Here is a 21,240-nt window from a genome sequence, read left to right on the forward strand (position 1 = left end):
GTAACAAGAAGATAGTGAGAGGTAGCATACCACTCCCTCACTCTAACAACTTTGTCAGTCAGATTTATGCTTATATTTTAGGTCGTGATCTGGGTGTTTCCCAGTACTACAGTTGGTATGTGTGGTTTATGACCTTTTTATATGAGAATAGTGTGGGCAGAATGTTCTTATAACTGCATGTGTAACCTGTAGAGAACTTGTATCTGAGGGACCGTTGTGAATGCGACGGAGAACAGGGAGAGAGATGAATTGGCGGACATAAATGCTGAGTGCAGTGATCTGGCTTTGTGATTGATTCTGGTAAGCAGCGCTCAGTAGATTGTATCTGCAGAGGGACTTCTGGCCGAAGCCCTCTCCACCTTCCGCTTGGTGTCGGACAGAAGAGTGCTGATCTCAAAACACTTTACCTGGGCCAGGCAGCAGTCCATCACGAAGTTGACCAGCAGGCAGAAAGTGGGGAGAGGAACCCATTTAAGAGTGTCTGCTGCAAACCGAGCCTTTGTGCAAACAGTGGGAAGGTCATAAAACTCTGTGAATTCTCACGTTAGAAACTGGGATAATATGGACAGAACGGCTAGTGCACATGTTTGGCGGAGGCCAGACTGTAACCCCTCAGACACCAGAAAGTCACCACGTTCTTTTAGCGGGTGAAAATATTTCATGGGCATGACTGTCTGGGAAGCTTTACAGCCTTCTTCCAGAAATCAGAAATGCCTCGGGCATGGATGTGTGTGATGTCCTTAGGTTAGTTAGGTTTAAGTCGTTCTAAGTTCTAGGGGACTGATGACAACAGCTGTTAAGTCCCATTATGCTCAGAGCCATTTTAACCATAGAAATGGTCAGCCTGTAAAGATTAGATCTCTCCATGAATGAGGGACTGTGGTCCTGTGTAGGTAGATGTTTTTTGCTGAAACATGACCATGCTTACTGTGAGAATGATGCCTCCCTAGTCTGAAATCTTCTTTTTTTAGACAAGATGGATTTGGAATCGTTGATATGCTCCTTTCAGGATATGCAAAGTGGAGGCTTACTCTCTCAGTGTGTGCTGTGTCTGCATTGGCTACCAAGCCAAAAGAACAGGCAAGCTGGGAGGTTCAATGAGTAGAGGATAGTTCGATTTGTTTGCGCAATGTGAAGGTGGTTTTGTTTTTGCTAATTCGACGCCCATACTGAGGCTTGGTGGAAAATGGTTGTGATTCTTTCTCTTCTTCGTCTTCTGGTCTTCCCCCGGTGGAGAACTTCAGGTCGTTCCCTAGTAGGTGAGACTTGCAGTCTGTATCTTGTGACAGGCTAAGAGCCAGTGGCAGCTTCCAAGTATACCGACAGTGGAACTACATATCATCTTGGACATGTCGTGTGCCACAGGAAGGAACTTACTCGTCCTGAGTCGGCCATCTGACGTCTGACAATTTCAGCATGCACTATCGTGCATGTGAGTCAAATTGGTTTGTCCAGAGCTGTGAACGGGTGCACCTCACACTGAAATCTTCCATGATTTCGGGGCTCTGATATGAAAGTTTCCCACGTTCTGATAATCAGAACGACCGATCGCGTATTTTTCAAATTTTCGTGCAGCAGCGCACCGCTCCTTGGCCACAGCGCGCCGTTTTCTGCTGCCGCCTGAATCAAGGTGAAAGGGTAAAATGCTGGCGCACCGAGATAGTGTTGTTAAATGATACTCACAGCTCCCTGTTCTCAAGTGAACCATAGTTTGTGGTATACTTGTTCGTAGTTGATTCTATTCGAATAGAATTGGGGCTCACAGTGGATTCATGTAAACAAAGTCAGATTGAGCTGTAAAAGTGATTAATTCAGGGGAGAGTTTGTCACCTTCCACCCCAATGTATGCTTTGCCAATCAAACACCATTTCTTTTCTAACTTAGGTTTGTCATTTTTATGTAAGATTTATAATCTAGTTGCAGGTACAAAAGAATTAATGAAACTTCGCATTTTTTGTAAACTTAAATACGTCACTGTTCTCATTCATACTGCCTCAGCTACTCACACCCTTATTTTATTGTGGTGCTACATGGGTACACCTGCAAATTTAGGTTCACTCTTATTAAATTGATTAATTTGAGTGAAGTAAAGCGAAAGGACAAATGTCTGAGCCCAGCTACATCGAAAGTGGTCAACAAATATGTATGTAGTACGCAGCCTAGTTCTCTGACTTTGATATTTATGGACGAAAGTCTTCGTTTAGCTGTCTTACACCGAAGTTAATTTTTTGAATGTTTTTAAATACAAAATACCAGATTCGTTTTGAAATTGTTCGATAAAAAATGATGTGGCCTATTGAAGTTGTCATCCGTATAGGAGTGACATTAAGAACCCGCTCTGAGATTTGTAGATATGACCATTAATCTTCCAGTCACAAGGGCTACGCCACCTTTTTGCGTGGGGGGTGATATGACCTAGCTGGTACTTCATGCCACAACGAGCTGTGTGAGCCTCCTGTTATTACAGCATTTGAGGGTTTTACTTCTCCAGCGAGCTCCTGCTCCTGCTAATGAAATTCTTGTGTGTCAGCTGACGTAACTCGTTAGACACCAGTATACTTCTCCTACGTTACCACTTAAGATGTGGAAAAGAAAATAACAAAGAACTAACTACTGAAAAATCTGTAGTAAATTATAAAGTCATGTGCTACGAATGCTGCTTGTTGTCATGTGGGACATGACTCAACTACAAGTTCAACAAATTTCTCATGTCGTTTGGTGGTTGTGGTGGTTTTAACTGGTAGAGCAATAGGTTCGGGCCCTGAGGTGCTGGGTTCAATCGTTGATAGGGACAGGGACTTTCCTCGTTCCAGTCCACTCAGGACAGCCCTAGGTCCTCCTATCAAATGAGTTCCAGGGATCTTTCCCGGTAAAAATTGGCCAAGGTGATACCCTCGCCACCCTCCCACTCCTAGTGCGCCGGCCGCGGTGGTCTCGAGGTTCTAGGCGCGCAGTCCGGAACCGCGCGACTGCTACAGTCGCAGGTTCGAATCCTGCCTCGGGCATGGATGTGTGTGATGTCCTTAGGTTAGTTAGGTTTAAGTAGTTTTAAGTTCTAGGGGACTGATGACCACAGATGTTAAGTCCCATAGTGCTCAGAGCCATTTGAACCATTTTTGAACTCCTAGTGCTGCGGCGAAGATAGGCTCCAGTGTACCTGCAGTCAAAACAATAGCGCCGTCAACTCCTTCCTTCTTCCTCCCTCTCTTTCTTTTTCTTGAGGGTATCAAGAGTCTTCTCACTTGTCTGATGCTGTTCTCCATCTGGTACCGCGCGCCGCTGAATTTGAATCCGCGCCAGACGGCATGGATGTCGAAGACGCCTACAGGTCTCTGCACCATCGCGCCCTAAGCCGTGGCGGCGCGCGCCTCCTGGCCCACGTTTAGTGTGAGGGCGCCACAGTGGAACACGTGGTCCTAGCGGCGCCCCCGATCATGTATTTAAGCGCTTGCCTCTCGCTCAGCCAGCTTCACCTCGATCCCTCATCTCCGCTCCATCCAATCCAAAGCCCACAACCGCCTCTGACTCCTCAAACTCCTCTCTGGCCGGACATGGGGGTTGCACTCCTCTACCATCCTCCACACCTACAAATCCTTAACCCGTCCCATCCTCTGTTATGCCAGTCCTGCCTGGATATCTGCCCCCCCAAATTCTGTAAGTCCCTCCAGATCTTTGAGCGTCACGCACTCCGCCTCGCCTTCCGTATACGCCTCCTGTCCCCCACACGGATCCTCTATGATCTCATTCCTTTCCCCCATTTGCTCCTATTCCTCGAACATATCCGCATCCTCTACACCTCCCGCCGCCTTGATCCCCCTCACCCCCTGGTTGCTCCTCTTCTCTCCCATCCCCGCCCCCTGCCACGTCTTCACTGTTGTGTCCCCCCTACCCTCCATCTCTACACCCTTCATCTCCTTTCCCAAGGTGGCTTCCATCAACTCCCCCTCCCAGATGATGCCCTCTCTACCTCCATTTATCCCTCCTATCAACTCTGATCCTCACTCCCCCTCCTTTCCTCTGTCCTTTTCCCGGGCTCCCTCCCCCCCTTCCATCCTCTTTTTCCCCACCTCCCCTCTCTCTGCCCCCTTCTCACCCCGAGTCCTTTTGCATTTCCCTCCTCTGCCTCCTCTCATTCCCTCTCACGTCTGCCCTGCCCGTCTCCCCCTTTATTAGTCCTCTCCCTCCTTGGTTCCCCCCCTTTTCGTTTTTTCCCTTCCTCCCTCCTCGTTCTTCCCTCTTTTCCAGGTCCCCCCCCCCCCCATCTCCCTTTGGCTCGGGAGTGTCATCTTTGTGCCGCCATTTTCGTGCAGTGTTTTACAGTGAGTGTTTTACAGTGAGTGTTCCGTGTTGTGCTTTTTGGGAAGTGTTGCGAACGGCCATCATACTGTCGCTGGGTGTGCTTTTTATCTCTTGCGAACAGAAACCAGACTGTCACCATGTTTTTTAATTGTGTGTGTACTATGTTACTTGTCTGATTCCTGTGTCTTTTATTAACATTGCCAACCCCTTTTGCTTTCTGTGTTAACTTTCCACATTCTTCCGCCATTTTACACTTTACGTCACCGTTTTATCGCCTGTTTTTCTTGTTTCTTTTCTTCTTCCGTTTAAAAAAAAAAGTCTGTAGGCTGTAGAGCAGCGTACTAAGCTGCTGCCAGCCCGCCCCCTTCGGGGGGGGGGGGGGGGAATGGAAAATCAATAAAGGAAAAAAAAAGCTCAGCCAGCCAGTCTAATCTTGCGCGCGTCTGTGGACGTATCGCCTTGTCTTAGACAGCGTCTTTACTTTCTTGTTTTGTGTACGAGTGGACATGGTTTTCTTGTGGTTCTTTTGTTCCGATCTTCTAGTTGTTCGTTTGGTCCTTCGTTGATCGTGTCCGTCCTCTCCCGTTTGTGTTGTCGTTCGCGGGCCGCTCCGTGGATCCCGCCGCGCTTTCCATCACGTCAACCCCGCGACCGTTCCGGTCTTAGTTACAACACTCCACGATTTCCTCTCTTTTTTATTTATGATTCTGATACGAGTAACAAATGATTTCCACATATCGCTCCATCAAAGTCAGTTCCAGTCCTTCGAACAGCGTTTTCGAAAACTGCATAGTGATGCGGTGTTCCTGTGCAAGATTTTGTTGGTGGACGAAGCGTTATTTACGAACTATGGGTAAATCAATATTCACAATATGTACTATTAGTCAGTTGAAAATCCATGCTGCCCCAGAGGAGTGGATAAGCAAAGACCTCGGTAAGTGAACCTATATTGTGGGTTTTCAGGAATTGCATCATTGATTCCAGTTTCGTTGACTGCACTCAAAATAGCCACAAGTATGTGCAGTTCCGAACAGATATGGTGTCTCAGTTATTGGAAGACATTCTACTGGACGGCAATCCAAATGTTACAAACATGACGGTTATCACGTCCACTTCACGCACATATAATTACAGACTTTCTTAAGAGAACATTTAGGGATCGTTGGATTGGCCTTTGGAAAACACAAAGTAGTCAACGCGATCAGCAGACTTAACACCTCCGGACTTTACTGGGTAGGACCGAGCCAGGTGACGCAGTGGTTAACTTCATGCAACAATCACAATAATAAGCGTAACGTTCAAATGGTTCAAATGGCTCTCAGCACTATGGGACTTAACATCTGAGGTCATCAGTCCCCTAGAACTTAGAACTACTTAAACCCAACTAACCTAAGGACATCACACACATCCATGCCCGAGGCGGGATTCGAACCTGCGACCGTAGCAGTCGCGCGGTTCCGGACTGAAGCACCTAGATCCGCTCGGCCACCGCGTCCAGCAATAAGCGTAACGAACCGCCTTCTTAGATTGTTTTCAGATGATGCTGTCATTTAAAGTCATGTAAAGTAATCAGATGATCAAAACATATTGCAAAATAATTTAAGCAAGATATGAGTACAGTACAAAAAGCGGCAGTTGACTGTAAATCATCCACATGAGCACTAAAACGAACACGCTAAGTTTCAGTTACACGATAATTCACACAAACCTGTAAACTCAACTAAATACTTAGGGTTTACAACTAAGAATAACTTAAATTGGAACTATCACATAGATAATATTGTGGGGAGAGCGAACCAAAGAATGCGATTTATTGGCAGAACGCTTAGAAAATGTAAAGAGACTGCTTACACTACGCTTGTTCGCCCTCTTCTGCAGTACTGCTGAGCGGTGTAGGATCCCCACCAGATACACTCCTGGAAATGGAAAAAAGAACACATTGACACCGGTGTGTCAGACCCACCATACTTGCTCCGGACACTGCGAGAGGGCTGTACAAGCAATGATCACACGCACGGCACAGCGGACACACCAGGAACCGCGGTGTTGGCCGTCGAATGGTGCTAGCTGCGCAGCATTTGTGCACCGCCGCCGTCAGTGTCAGCCAGTTTGCCGTGGCATACGGAGCTCCATCGCAGTCTTTAACACTGGTAGCATGCCGCGACAGCGTGGACGTGAACCGTATGTGCAGTTGACGGACTTTGAGCGAGCGCGTATAGTGGGCATGCGGGAGGCCGGGTGGACGTACCGCCGAATTGCTCAACACGTGGGGCGTGAGGTCTCCACAGTACATCGATGTTGTCGCCAGTGGTCGGCGGAAGGTGCACGTGCCCGTCGACCTGGGACCGGACCGCAGCGACGCACGGATGCACGCCAAGACCGTAGGATCCTACGCAGTGCCGTAGGGGACCGCACCGCCACTTCCCAGCAAATTAGGGACACTGTTGCTCCTGGGGTATCGGCGAGGACCATTCGCAACCGTCTCCATGAAGCTGGGCTACGGTCCCGCACACCGTTAGGCCGTCTTCCGCTCACGCCCCAACATCGTGCAGCCCGCCTCCAGTGGTGTCGCGACAGGCGTGAATGGAGGGACGAATGGAGACGTGTCGTCTTCAGCGATGAGAGTCGCTTCTGCCTTGGTGCCAATGATGGTAGTATGCGTGTTTGGCGCCGTGCAGGTGAGCGCCACAATCAGGACTGCATACGACCGAGGCACACAGGGCCAACACCCGGCATCATGGTGTGGGGAGCGATCTCCTACACTGGCCGTACACCACTGGTGATCGTCGAGGGGACACTGAATAGTGCACGGTACATCCAAACCGTCATCGAACCCATCGTTCTACCATTCCTAGACCGGCAAGGGAACTTGCTGTTCCAACAGGACAATGCACGTCCGCATGTATCCCGTGCCACCCAACGTGCTGTAGAAGGTGTAAGTCAACTACCCTGGCCAGCAAGATCTCCGGATCTGTCCCCCATTGAGCATGTTTGGGACTGGATGAAGCGTCGTCTCACGCGGTCTGCACGTCCAGCACGAACGCTGGTCCAACTGAGGCGCCAGGTGGAAATGGCATGGCAAGCCGTTCCACAGGACTACATCCAGCATCTCTACGATCGTCTCCATGGGAGAATAGCAGCCTGCATTGCTGCGAAAGGTGGATATACACTGTACTAATGCCGACATTGTGCATGCTCTGTTGCCTGTGTCTATGTGCCTGTGGTTCTGTCAGTGTGATCATGTGATGTATCTGACCCCAGGAATGTGTCAATAAAGTTTCCCCTTCCTGGGACAATGAATTCACGGTGTTCTTATTTCAATTTCCAGGAGTGTATGATTGACGGAGGACACCGAAATATTTCAAAGAAGGACAGATCGTTTTGTATTATAGCGAAATAAAGGAGAGAATACCACAGATGCGATAGAAGAATTGGGGTGGCTGTCATTAAACAAAGACGTTTTTCGCTGCAGCAGGACCTTCTCATGGAATTTTGAATCACCAACATTCTCTCCAGAGCTTGAAAATATTTTGCTGGCGCGTGCCTGTAAAGAGAGAAATGACAATCATAATAAAATAAGAGAAATCAGATATTGCACGGAAAGATTTAAAAGTTCGTTTTTCCCGCGGGCTGTTCGAGAGTGGTACGGTAGAGATGCAGCTTAAAGGTAGTTCGATGAATTCTCCGCGAGGCACTCAATTTTGAATTGCAGAGCAATCATGTTGATTTAGATGTAGATGTTGCCCTGCAGGCTGTTGCCGTGCAGGAAGCCTGCGCTCGTTAAAAATTGCTTTCGCCCTCCCACAATTCACCACATTGTATGCTATAGCATATCGAAAACTGAACCTCGATATATTTGCTCGTTCCACGGGTAGATATATGTGGGGTGACCTGTCGTTAATGCCTCGCACTGTGTACCCCGAATAGAGGACAAATGAAGTGTGGGTCGCGCTCCGATGCAGATGTTTTGATTTCGCACCAAAAGAACAGCTTACAAGTTAATGTTACTGCGTAATTTTTCAGCCAGATTTTCAGCTGTATTGCGAAGCAAGGTAGATTAAGGTTTAGCGTCTGCGGCGAGGTCGTTAGCGATGGTAGGAATGGGGAACAAACTCTGATTGGCAAAAAATGGGGCGGGAAATAGCAGTTGTAATTTTGGACGGAATCATCCCACCTTTTGACTTTATTTAGGGAAACATGAAAAACCTAAGTCTGGACAACGAGATGGTTCTTGAACCGCCATCCTTCCACAGAAAAAACATAATTAAGGAATTCTATGGCTTCTAGGTTAGTTGTCACCTGACTAAGTGTTTTCGAAGGTGAGTGGATGGTGCATTTTTTTCAGCCAGTCCTTTCTGCACGATGCCGCTACCAGAGGATTCACAGGAGACTCAAACCAACTAGTCTCTCCGTAGTATTTAACCTTGTGTAGCAGTCTAGCTGTGGACCAGTATCGAAGTAACTTGGACACAAATTTCAAGGTAAACTTTCAGTTGGGCAAATATGAGCTCTTGTGGCAATGTAGAGAGATCACAGAATACTACACGTGTCGATCAAAAAGTTTCGGTTTGAGGGCGTTGCTGTAGCGTATATGCAACACCGACATTGAGCCAAGGAATTAGTGTGGCAGTTGTGTCATTCCGACATGCGTGCCGTGAATGCAGAAACATGGACTATGGCCATGTTATTACCAAACAGGATGAACGTACTGTTATTATTTTCTTTGCTGACGAGGGGCAAACACCGATAGATATCCATGGGAGTATTAACAATGTGTATGTGAGAGAATGTCCGTCAAAAACCACTGTTGTGGAAATTTGGGCTAATTTCTATGCTGGTCGCGATTCGACACAAGACGCCGGTCGATTTGGGAGGACAGTCACATCCATCGGTCGATAATTCCTGTTGGACGAGGATGCGCGGCGGCCGGTTAATACGGAATTGAACTTTTATAAAAGTTATAACACAAGTTCATTGATTAAAAAAGTAGGACAAAGAATATTTGTTAAGCGTGATGAGAAATCAAACATGATCTGTTCGCAACATAGCCGGCCGTGGTGGCCGAGCGGTTCTAGGCGCTACATTCTGGAACCGCACGACCGTTACAATCGCAGGTTAGAATCCTGCCTCGGGCATGGATGTGTGTGATGTCTTTAGGTTAGTTAGGTTTAAGTAGTTCTAAGTTCTAGGCGACTGATGACCTCAGAAGTTAAGTCCCATAGTGCTCAGAGCCATTTGAACCATTTTTTTGTTGGCAACATAAATGGACGCAACAAATAGTTAACACTCCACTGAGTGGCGACTGGTTGGCAATGAATAAGGTTTGTCTGAATGAACTATTTACTCTTGCTCAAAACATTTATAGCGCAATCTGAAATTATCTAACACTGAACAAACTTTGACGGATTTATTCGACCCAGAAGTTACGCTACGTTGGTGCAGTTTAGAACAAGTGACGAGACTGTGATTCTGTTTGCCCTAATAATACAGAGCAGCAATACTGTACCACTTTCTCGATGTGTAGCGGTGTCTCATCTAACGGTAGTGGTTCAAATGTCTGCAGAGCAGCGATGTGTGGCGCCTGTAATTCCCTATTGCGAGGGCGAAATATGCCAAGTCGCGGCTAAGGATTTGTTAGATGGATCGCAATTACTCTCTAGTGAAACCCTGAAATCTCGGCAGATTCAAGCGAGTGATACTCTCTTTCACCGGTCATACTCGTACTGTGGACCAGTTTGACTCAAATATACGGCAGTGCGCACAAGGAGATGAAACGTCAAGGCGGCAGACATGTCACGAATAAGATTGCCCTCGGCGCTGCGAGTTGTCCGAGATGTCTGAGGTCTAAACTGTTGGTACAGTTAAACCCTCAGCACGGGCTCCCCAATCAAGACCAGTGCTAATGCCAAGTCATGCTTAGGACAAGTGTCCCAAGTGCAGCCCCACTCAAAAGTCAAGACCAGGATCCTCTCCAGACCAGAGTTTGAATCAGAAGAGAAAGTTTCTCCTCTTCTCTTCTCACTTTCCATCAAACCTCAGTAAACTCCGCGAAAGCACTCAAGCAAATGCCCTCACAAGTGTTTCATGTCAATCACAAAATTGCACAAGCTCCATGTCTCTCTTACAACTTATCTGCTCCACCCATCGGCCAATTTGAATCAAAGTTAATAAAATTGTTCTCTTTTCTGGAGAAGCAGCCTTTCCCTGACTCAGAAATTCCCACACAAAGACGAGAAGCTGTTGTGTTCCCGACGTGTTCTTTTTTCCCACAGCCATTTTAGGCAGCGTATTTTGAGTTTCTGTTTATTTCTGAAGTGAACAACACATTTATCTTGGAGATTATTATGTGGGTGGCCTGAACGTTGTGACTTGTCCGACCAGGGATCTCGGTTAAACTGGTGCATTGGTGGGATGATTTCCTCAATGCTCACTGGGATTATGCCTCATTGGCGTACCAATTCTGAACTGTATGGTCTTCGAGCAGGGACTTTTCATTGCCCGTCATAATATTCCACGAGTGATCCACATGGCTTTAATTGTTCTTCTGTAATTATTCTTCATGTTAAATTTTTTGCAAACAACGCTGCAAATCAGAACAACTATACAACTATAGCTTTACTTTTTTTCTCTATTGCACTGCAATGGAGAGTATCTGCGAAGTTTGCTAGAAATGTATGTGTATTCTGTTAGCTGAAAAAGCCAGCGCTATAATGTTTATTTGTAACTTACACTAAAGAGAAGAACATGAAATGCTGATCTGAAGCTAGGGGCACTCTCTTGTGCTGTGGTAATGTCATGGTACTGGCTCCACAATATACCTGAAACCTATGGAAATTGGGTCTGACCCATGTCTGCTCAACATCTCCAACTGTTACTCAGAGCCAGATGCAATGCATGCATGATACACCCGACTCTGTCACAGATGTTCTCGCTAGGAATGAGGTCAGTTGAACGTGGGACACGGGAAGTAGCCTTTTTTACTTGGGGTTGTTTCTCTTTACCTGTTGCTTACGTCCCTCGCAATAAGAGGTGGGCTGGAAGCGTCCATGTTGCTACTCTTTAATCTTTGAACGTTACAAATAAATTACATGCAAACTGAGTGATAGTAATAAAATCGACTATGTAAAAATTGAGGAGATGTTAGTGATGTGTGTAGGTTGAAACCTGTAAGGATGATAGTGCTGTGGGCTTCTGGTTTCATTTTCTAGGTGAGGAGCTACGATGCAGTCGGAAATTGAGAGGAACTGATGTGGGAAAGAATACGTTACGAGTATTGGAAGGGTAAGTAGACTGGATGTAGGAGGTAGGAGGCAGGTAGGATTACAGTTATGCAGAGTATGTGTGGGCTGGAGCCTCATTTGGAATGGCAGAGTGTTATGTGCTGTAACTGACAGGCTGAGTAGATTTCACGAATGCTTTTATGGTGTGGAAAGGGATGACAGTTGAAATTATCCCAGGAAGAGACATGAACTGTTGAGGGCTGTCTTTTGGATGATAAGCTGGTGGGGGTTCCAAGCCAATTTTTTTATCAAGTGTTAGTATTTAAGTGTTTTAGCTGTGTATATTGGACGGTTGTATTGTTGTTTTCTTTGGAGTGTACGGCCGCCCAACAGCGAGGTTATCAGCGCCCAAGGGTTGTGGATTGTTAGGAAAGCTCAGGGATGGAAAGATGGAGTGATTTTTATTATAACTGTTATATGTGTTTTGCAAGATTGATGCAAAGTACACTGGATACATCAGCAGATGAAATTACTGAGGGGAAGTTGGAGGGACCGTTTGGTCGAGATGAGGATGTGATTCTGTGGAGCGTACATCGAACCACATAATTCTTGAGATCGTCAGTGAACAAGTGGTAGCAAACAATATGCCAGCAGCCCCTGAGTGATTCGACTGTGAATCAGATGTATCAAGGGATCAACTTAGTGCCAAGCGTACATTTCCAAACGAAGGTGGTACCACACTCTTCTGTCTGACATTTGGAACCAGTGTCGAGTATCTGGGATGTCGGCTCCCCCGTTGCCTGCTGTTTGCATGTACAAACATGTACCACAATTCAACAATTCAGATGATGTTCGAATTTGCTTCGTGTGTCTAGAAGTGGTGTTCTTGTGTTCTTTCTGATCTCTGCTGCCTGTGACCTGGGTCTAGCAAGAGTACTGTTGTGGGTCCTATCACCTGTACCCAATAGCGGGCTGATTTTTCTGAATGGGACAGGTGTTTTCAGGTTGCTTCTTTACGTTATTAAATCTGTGAGAGATCTGCCGCGCTTCACACTGTTTGTCGATATAATACTGGCGCTGACGGTTTTATCCAAGACGATTACTCACAGCAGAGACACTTGCCAAAGAGGTAAGTGAAACATCAATTGGCTTCACACAGCACTCAAGCAGTCTGCCACGATAAGATCTTGTTTATGTACATCTTGTGTAGTCATTTCCATGGCCATTTCGATAAGTTTGACTACACCACAAAATATGACAGGTCGAACTACAGAGTTAATTTAAGTGAGAGAATTGTGGAAGCACTGTGCAGGGCGCAAGAAATGTTCTAGAAGATTGGCGTCGATGAATATTCGGTTACCAGAAAATCCAAGATACAAAAATATATGCGGAGATATTCTTCAGGTGAGAGGATGGACGCGTCCATCGGAGATGTGAGGACGGACGGAAGATAGTTTGGAAGGAAGAAAAATTTTCATGGGAAGAGTAAAATAAAACTAATTCTGCGATAACTTCATCGATGATGGAATCTAGGGAACATTGTCGTATGATAAATTGACAGTAAGAATTAATTTGCTCAGATTGCAATTAAATAGTCTTGAATTTTATCATAACATGATAGGTTTCGAGGCTATTTGGCTCAGTATTTGTGGCTGGTCACCAAGAGGGTCAATTTGTTGATAGTGTTGTGGGTCCTGATATGACCGTGAAACTGATTTGACAACAGCAGCCAAGAATAACATACCACACATCTGTTTCATTTATATGTATGAGGCACATCTGAAAATGAGGCTGTTAGCCTCGAAATCGATCACGTAACAATAAAATTTAAGATCATTTAATTGCAGATGCAGGTAAATACATTCTTATTCTCAATTCAGATTGAAGATTAACGTCTAACAGAGGTGTTAGTAACATATAAGTTTGAGTCAGTCGCAGTACATGTAATGACAAAAGAAGTCTCAAGGGATGACTGTCGATTGTGCAGGGGTCGGCGAACAGACTACACTGGTGGACAGCGAAGAGAGAAGATAGGCGTGCAGTGTCTGCAGCGAGGTCACACTTTAGTAGCAGTGGATCCCAAAATTTGTGCATCCCATTAGAATTCGCACAGTTTTTGGAAGTTGAGTTTGTTTTGATGTTAAATTTAAATTGCAAGTAATACATTTAGAGACTGATTTGCTCTTAGAAGACTTCGCTTCTGTCCACACCAAGTATATACACTTATAAATGGACAAAAATATGATAAAATAAAAACACATTACCATGCCTAATATGGTGTAGAGAAACCGTTGGCGTTGAAGAAAGCTTCCAGTCGTCTTGAAATGGATAAATACAAGTTCTGTACAGTTTCCCAGGGAATCTTATACCATTCTTCCTGCAAAACGGTGGCAAGCTCAGGGAATGAAGATGTAGGTGGTGGAACGTGGTTTGGGTTTAAAGCTGTAAAGCAAGCCTAGCAGCTGTCGCAATAATATCAAGGTGCCGTCCAAAATATGACTGCGGAAAACTTATGAGTACTACATGAGACATGAATCAAAACTACTTTTATTTATTCCAATGAAATTATTGACTAAACAAATGACAAACAGTGGCAATGTTAATATAATAATGCCTTGGCATCTCTGACATACGGGTCCCGGGAGGGGGTGGGGGGTGGGGGGGGGTGAAGGGGAAAGATGCTAACAATCGCGCAAGTGACTTAATGGTAATCGCAAAGTGTCAGTGATTCTTGTGATGTTAATTGAAGCCTGCAGTTGTGACCGAGCGGTTCTAGGCGCTTCAGTCCGGAACCGCGCGACTGCTACGGTGGCAGGTTCGAATCCTGCCTCGGGCATGGATGTGTGTGATGTCCTTAGATTAGTTAGGTTTAAGTAGTTCTAAGTCTATGGGACTAATGACCTCGGATGTTAAGTTCAAAATGGTTCAAATGGCTCTGAGCACTATGGGACTTAACTTCTGAGGTCATCAGTCCCCTAGAACTTAGAACTACTTAAACCTAACTAACCAAAGGACATCACACACATCCATGCCAGAGGCAGGATTCGAACCTGCGAATGTAGCGGTCGCGCGGATCCAGACTGTAGCGCCTAGAACCGCTCGGCCACTCCGGCCGGCTCAGATGTTAAGTCCCATAGTGCTTAGTGCCATTTGAGCCATCAAAAGTCCCCACTCGTGAGTCTTCTCTGGAAGTTACAAATGGTTAACAGGCCAGGAGAAAATAAAATGGTGTATTTTAGGCGGAATTCTTTTTAGATACTAACCAAAGAAGGGGTGACAGATCATTTTGGATGGTCACCATGCAAGTGTGGCTGTGGAGGGGTCCCGCTTAATATTTACCAAAAATGTGAGTGTAGGCTTAAGTTTATAATGGCACTTCCCCTCCAGCGCTCGGCATTTCCCATCCAGTGCACTGAGCGACCCCACACCACTGCCGCTCTGCCCATGCTTACCCAGGCGGCTGTGCATCTAGCGGCCGCAGCATTTTGCGAGCACTGTACAGCAGGTAGAGACTAAACTGGCTGCAGAATCAATCATTGGCGGGACAACGGCGCGGCAGGCCGGCGGAGCCGGCAGCGGCACAAAGCGTGGGAGACTGGCGGCGTAGGCTCCCGAAGATAGAGTAGGAGTTGGAGCTGGAGATGAAGTGATTTCTGATCGAATGTTTACTGCAAGAAAACCTCGCGTTTCTGCGTTTTTCATATCTTACTAAATTCAGACTGGCTGGTCTCCAGAGCTTCTAAGCGCCGACTGATAAAAATGCTGCTTAGAAAACTCTAGTCCCCTTCCTCTAGTTGGTTAACCGATAATGTACCACTTTTCACAGAAAGAAGTCGCTTCACTCTGTCTCTCTCTCTATCACTCTGTGACCAATGAGGGGGTCTTTGTGTTCACCATCACATTTCTCTCTCTAACAGGTAGTTTATTTATGTTAGCCAATGGTGGCGGTTCTTACATTGTGTAAATATACCTTTTTTTTGTAGACTCAGTACGTTTAGCGCTGTCTCATATTTTCAGAGAACCTAAACTGCGGAACCCCAATCCGCCTTCGAGATGTTTATCTCTAATATGTGTTACTTTCTGGAGAAAGTGTCAAAATTCTACATTTGGGAACAATAGTGCATTTCGCTAAAAAGTGAACCTTCTCATTCCACTCTCAGGCTGTAAAATATTTTCTTCAGGATTTTGCGCCTTCTGAGATCATGCCTGCTTTCCTTCAAAACAAAGCTGGATGTCCCAGGTGCGACACTACAAAGGCATGGCTGATAGTCAATTGTCTACTGACCCTCGCTTCTCCCTCGACAGGCCTTCTGCGAATTGGCTTTGGGGGTGGTGGCCGACTCTACTGTCCTTGGTGATCCGAGAGCTTTTTCCACCGTTCATTGTACTTTCAACATTGTCTCAATTCTGCAAGAGATGAAAATTCGAATCAGTGGTAAAACAAGAGTAACGTTGCATTACTCACTTACCGACAATTATTAGTACTGCTTTTTATGACATTCTTCAGCATTATTTAAATATTCCAGTCAAATAGGTCTTTCACTACGAATCTACATATGTTACGTGACAGTTTACGAAAAAAACAGTCCTGTAAGTGTAACGATCACGCATCTTTCTCTCGAAATTAGACCACAAAGGTTCAATAACGTTTAGACGTGGTAACTGTAGCTACCAGGAAAGATGCAACAGTCTACCCTTATGCTTACAAAGCCAATCCTGTACGGTGTGAGCTGTGTGATCAGAGGCCCTGTCGTCTTGGAACACAGCGTCGCCTTCTGGGAACAGACATTTTGCCACGGGATGGGCTTGATCAACCATAATACTTGGCAATAATGTGACCTTGCGGAGAATACATGTGGCCCATGGAATACCACTATAGGGCTGCCCAAATCATCACTGAACTTTTGCTATATTTCGCTTCTGAGTTGTAAATGCGGCGAGAAGTTGCCACAGTATGCAACAAGACTCGTCCGACAACATGACATTTTTCTTTGCTCTATAGCCCAGGTTTTACAGTTTCGACTGTTACCGGCGCTTGCATCACTGATGAGTGGTTTTGGAATTCCAACTCGGCCTGCAATTCCCAGCTTATAGAGCTCTCTTCATGTTGTTTTGGTGCTGATCGGGTTCGCAAGTGACTTTTGCAGCTGACGTCATCTTATTTTTCGTCACAATCGTCTTCAATGGCCATCTATCACGACCACTCAACACACAATTTCGTCCACATTGTGACTTAGCGGATGATGTGTTTCCGCCCTCTCTGTAGGCGGTATAAATCTCTGATATGATACACTTTGGTTACGTCAATCATGAAAGCGTACACCATACAAGCACCAACAATCGGCCCACGTTGGAATTCAATCTAGCTCCATCAAAATGCACTCACAGCAACACACAACATCATTCGACCATAACTGACAGCTGGAACTTATTGTGGACATTGGACAGGTGACATCTGTGGTAAAATACAGCAGTGCAGCATGCAGGCTTGACTAGTATCTGCATTTATGTTCAAACATGCATTTTTCGTGATGTTTCCATTATTTTTGCCCATACCCTGTCTGTCAGGCGCTTTGCTTGCGCCGTTTCTGTTTCTAAGTGCTACTGGTAACGAAGCGGTTACCGTACATTGCGGCTTGTGGATGCTTAACCCTCTGGAGTGGCTATTGTTATAGCAGGCGCAGTATTCTATAACATGAAAACTAGACGGGTGGGAAAAATAAGTAAACTGTTTGTTATTTCAAAAGTAAGCACCATAACTCCTAATACATGTATCCCACTGTGAGACAAGACGGTCAGCGCCTTCATGGAAAAGTGTTTGTGATTGCTGCTGAACCATGATTGTACCCAGGCGTCCTCTCTCGATCCGAAACCAAATCGAAGACCTCGAATGTTTTTACTCAGGGCTCCGAAAAGATTTAAATCACTTGGGGAGAGATCGGGATTGTACGGAGGATCTGTAAAGGCTTCCCAACAGAACTTTTGCAGTGTACTCGATACAACCTTGGCCAAATGTGGGCGGGCAGTATCATGCATCCGAATGATGCCGTCCATCAACATTCCTGGACGCTTCAATACCTGCGAAGTGTCCACGTACAGCTCTGCGTTAACTGTGGCGATCTCTCCCCAAGTCATTTCCATATCTTTGGAGCCCTGAAGAAGGATATTCGTGGCCGTCGATTTGCTTAGGACGAAGAGGTGCGCGTCTGGTGCTATCATGGTTCCGGAGGCAAGCGTAAACATTTTTCCGTGAAGGTACTGACCGTCTTGTGCCACAGCTGGATAATTGCATTAACAGTTATGGTGATTACTTTTGAAATAATAAACAGTTTACTTACATTTTTCCGTCCGTCTCGTTTCCATTTGACTGCCCCTTATTAATCTTGTAAGGTTTTGTGTAAAGACCCTCACGTTGTAAAGGGTCTTTGCAACATTGTATTCCGATGAGAAAGGTTTGGCGGTCACTGCCTTAAGGCTCATATGTTGCATGGGTTCCATAATGTTGTGTAGAACTTTTGGGATGACATGTTACAACTTCCTTGTCCTCCTTGATGGCTCTTTGCCATATGACGCCAAACACTGACTAGGGGGAAACTGCAATTTATGTCAATCGAAAATGGACACTACGTCCCTATAGCAAATTGGCTGTAAATCATATGTGGTTCTGTTCTTGCGTATGAACAGAGCAAAACCCTTCCATACCCTATGTTTCTCACTTTTTTTCAGCGTGGGACAACTGTCTCAATCAAAGAGCGAACTATCACGAATTTTCCCGTATTAACGTAAGATAGAAGATTTGAAGGAAAGCGGATTTTCGAACGACGAATGATGGCCGCACTGTACAGTGAGTCTCTGTGTTATCTGAGTTCGGTTCAGAGTATGACTTCTAACACCAGCATGAAGAAAACATAATTTTAACGACGACTCGCTTCCGTTGCGGTTCAGTTTTCTACCTGAATTATATGTTATGCTTAACGGACCAAAATGTCTGTGATACAAAAGAAATTTGTAAATCGCTGCTAGTCATATCAATTACAACATTGAGAATCCCGTATGAAATCTTGTTTGAAAGTTTTTCACTAGAATTAACATTTCTGTGGGCGTTTCAATTTTGAATACGTTTCTGAAGCCTTCTAAAGTTCTTACCCGAACTGCAGGAGATATCGTATGTGGATATAGCAGATGGGACGAATGTTTGAATCGCAATTACGGGTGTTCGCTTTTATGCTGTGCCCTATACCCGAAGCACCCATTTGATCCGTCTGATAACAATCATAACAATCCAGTAAAACGTATCGGTATTCCTGATTAAGGTAATATTTCAGGTCAGCGCTCTCTCTGTTAGACCTCTGTTTTTCATTTTTAGTAATATTTAGCCTCGTAGCTAGGGAGACCCTCGGGAATGTGCACTGAAGTTATCACCGCCGCTGTTGAGCACGCTGCTGTGGAAGTGCCTCCAGGGAACAGAATTTTTCCCGTGCACTCTCTTTGCCGATAAATAATTATGATATGGATGCCCGTCAAAGTGGAATTTAATTTCCGTGTTATTTGTTTATAACCGGATCACACGACGCCATTAAACGCTGGATGGCAGCTACTTGTATTGATTTGTACCTACCAGGCCAGACATTACAGTGAGTTGGATGAGTATCGCTTCGAGCCGCAAAAAATATTCGTCAGTCGTTGGAAATCGGAAGTATCGGCGACAGTGCTGTCACTCTTTTAAAAGAGAAGATGACTATAATCAGCTGAAAGAGTGAACGTCTTATTTTAAGTGAGAAACTACTTCTCTCACACAAAAAGGTGTAGGAGCTCACTGTATTTACTAAACCTAGGGTACTTCTGTTGTGGTTTCCCTTATGCTGGCAGAACGTTCACCGCACTACGCGATGAGAACTACCTTGAGACACAAATACTTTGATTTAGAGGCTCTTAACTCCCTTCTGCAATTGGAACAGAGCGCCACGCCTCATCCAAGCCAGGTAAACCTGAGAAAATATTTATGATAATCGTGGTACAGCTAGACTGTGCAAAATGCTGCGGCACTATTTGCGGCTGACGTGTGATAAATCATGTCTCTGACACGAGCAGGAATCTGCAACATGATCCACACATTATTACAGCAAAAGACCTTGCTCCTTAAGAGTGTCATGTCTGTCATCATTCGGGAAAGAGAAAGGAAAGAAGTATAAAATAAACTCGTAAATAAGCACGTCAACTGCCATTCTATAGAGTTCTTTACTGCCGCTATCGGTTATGTTTTCCGAACAGCGACAGTTGGCGCGTGGTTCAACGTATAAAGCAAGAACTACACGATTACTGAAGCTGCTGTCAGAATTGTCCGGTAACATGAAGAGCTACATTGTCATATCCTTATGTAGCTTTAGAGGGTACTTTGAAAGTTTTCTGGAATTTGTGAAAGTGATTTATCGCAGTAAAAATGTCATCACAATAGGACTCCTTCACACACACACACACACACACACACACACACACACACACACACACACCCTAAGAAACCGGTACACCTGCCTAATATTATGTAGGGCCCCCGCCAGCACGCAGAAGTGCCGCAACGTGACGTGGCATGGACTCAACTAATGTCTGAAGCAGTGCTGGAGGAAACTGACACCATGAATCGCGCTGGGCTATCCATAAATCCGTAAGAGTACGAGGTGTGTAGAGATCTTCTGAACAGCACGCTGCAAGGCATCTCAGATATACTCAATGATATTCATGTCTGCTTAGTTTGGTGGTTACCGGAAGTGTTTAAACCCAGCAGAGTGTTCCTGGAGCCATTCTGTAGCAATTCGGGACGTAAGGGGTGTCGCACTGTCCTGCTGGAATTGCCCAAGTCTGTCGGAATGCACAGTGAGCATGAATGGATGCAGGTGATCAGACACGATGCTTACGTACGTGTCACCTGGAAGAGTCGTATCTAGACGTATCAGGGGTCCCATATCACTCCAACTGCACTCACCCCACACCATTACAGAGCGTCCACCAGCTTGAACAGTCCCCTGCAGACATGCGGAGACTATGGATTCGTGAGATTGTCTCCATACCCGTACACGTCCATCCGCTCGATGCAATTTGAAACGAGACTCGTCCGACCAGGCAACACGTTTCCAGTCATCAACAGTCCAATGTCGGTGTTGACGGGTCTAGGTGAGGCGTAAAACTTTGTGTAGTGCAGTCATCAAGGGTACACGAGTGGGCCTTCGGTTCCGAAAGCCCATATCGATGATGTTTCGTTGAATACTTCGTCCACTAACACTTGTTGATGGGCCAGGACTGAAATCTGCAGAAATTTGCGGAAGGGTTGCACTTTGTCACTTTGAATGATTGTCTTCAGTCGGCATTGGTCCCGTACTTGCAGGATCCTTGTCCGAGTGCAGCGATGTCAGAGATTTGATGTTTTCCCAGATTCCTGATATTGACGGTACATTCGTAAAATGGTCGTACGGGAATATCCCCACTTCATCGCTATCTCGGAGATGCTGTGTCACATCGCTCGCTCGGCGACTGTAACACCACTTTCAGACTCACTTAAATCTTGATAACGTGCTATTGTAACAGCGGTAACCGATCTAAAACTGCGCCAGGCACTTGCAGTCTTACATAGGCGTTGCCGACCTCAGCGCTGGGTTTTACCTGTTTACATATCTTTCGCGCTTCAGTATGTTTACAGGGAGGGAGGGAGAGAGAGAGAGAGAGAGAG

Source organism: Schistocerca nitens, chromosome 3, assembly GCF_023898315.1.
Source record: "Schistocerca nitens isolate TAMUIC-IGC-003100 chromosome 3, iqSchNite1.1, whole genome shotgun sequence".
Taxonomy (NCBI): Eukaryota; Metazoa; Arthropoda; class Insecta; order Orthoptera; family Acrididae; genus Schistocerca; species Schistocerca nitens.